This window comes from Microtus ochrogaster, linkage group LG4, assembly GCF_000317375.1.
Source record: "Microtus ochrogaster isolate Prairie Vole_2 linkage group LG4, MicOch1.0, whole genome shotgun sequence".
Lineage (NCBI taxonomy): Eukaryota > Metazoa > Chordata > Mammalia > Rodentia > Cricetidae > Microtus > Microtus ochrogaster.
In genome coordinates, this window is record NC_022030.1 from 26,003,114 (window position 1) to 26,004,779 (window position 1,666).

The window sequence follows — 1,666 nt, forward strand, 5'->3', positions numbered from 1 at the left end:
AAGAAAATGAAAATATATTCCATGTCCATGAGTTCTATCAGTTCTAATTCTTTTCATTGATTAAATTAATATTATAAAAATGATCATTATACTAAAAACTATTTATAGGCTCAGTGAAATCTTAGCCAAAATCCACATCTCTTTTATTCCATAAAGACAGAACTCTATTCTAAAATTCATGTGGAACTACAAAAGACCCTGGATGACTTGAACAATTTTGAACATAAAGAACAATGATGGACAAGCTCTTTCCTTTCGCTGCTGCTTCCGCAGCCATGAGTATGCTCAGGCTACAGAAGAGGCTTGCCTCTAGCGTCCTGCGCTGTGGTAAAAAGAAGGTCTGGTTGAACCCCAACGAGACCAATGAAATCGCCAATGCCAACTCCCGTCAGCAGATACGGAAGCTGATCAAAGATGGGCTGATCATCCGGAAGCCTGTGACTGTGCATTCCCGGGCTCGATGCCGGAAAAACACTTCGGCTCGACGGAAGGGCAGGCATATGGGCATAGGAAAGCGGAAGGGTACTGCCAGTGCCCGGATGCCCGAGAAGGTGACCTGGATGAGAAGAATGCGGATCTTGTGCCGCCTCCTCAGGAGATACCGTGAATCCAAGAAGATGTATCACAGCCTTTACCTGAAGGTCAAAGGGAATGTCTTCAAAAACAAGCGGATTCTCATGGAGCACATCCACAAGCTGAAGGCAGACAAGGCCTGCAAGAAGCTCCTGGCTGACCAGGCTGAGGCTCGCAGGTCTAAGACCAAGGAAGCAAGGAAGCACTGGGAGGAGCTTGGCCTCCAGGACAAGAAGGAGTTGATCATCAAGACTCTGTCCAAGGAGGAAGAGACCAAGAAATAATAGAGCTTCCCTCGAGTCTGTACATAGTGGGCTGCCTGTGGCCTCAGGTGGATCAGTCAGTAAAATAAAACAAGCCTTAAAAAAAAAAAAAGAACAATGATGGAGATATTGCATTTCCAGATCTTAAGATATATTATGGAGCCAGAATAATTAAAATAGCATGGCACAAAAACAAACATGTAGAGCAATGAGACAAAACTGAAGACCCAAACATGAGTACTTACAACTTCAGCCACTCAAGACTTGACAAATATGTCAAAACATAAGCTAAAGAGGACATTTTCAACAAATGGTGCTGGGAAAGCAAGGTGTCCACATGAAGAAGAATAAAATTAAAGATGTATATTTCACCCTGCACAAAAACTTACTCCAAAACCTGGAACCCGGAACGCTGTAACTGCTAAAAGATAAAATATAGGCAATATCCTACATGAAACAGGTGTAGGAGATGACATGCTGAATCGGACTCCATTTGCCCAAGAATTTTAGGACCAATGATTGACAAATAGGACTTCATAAAACAAACAAACCTGCTAAAGAAACAACCAGCTGAGTAAAGAGGATGTCCACAGGATGGGATAAAATCTTTGCCAGGTATATGTATCTGACAGAGGATTAATACCCAGACTATATAAAGAACTAAAAAGCAAATAATTTTTTAAAAAAAGAATGAGCCATTCAAAAATGAACCTGGGCCCTGAAGAGCAAGTTCTCAAAAGTAGGAAAGTACCCTACAACAGATGGGCACAGGAGATCGCTTCCTATGTATAACCCCAGCAGCACAGACATTAAGGGCCTCATTGAATAAA

General features: G+C 42.1%; 1 pseudogene; it reads left to right on the forward strand.

Moving 5' to 3' along the window:
• Nucleotides 1-247: 247 nt before the first annotated feature.
• Nucleotides 248-906, forward strand: LOC101984318 (annotated as a pseudogene).
• Nucleotides 907-1,666: the final 760 nt, after the last annotated feature.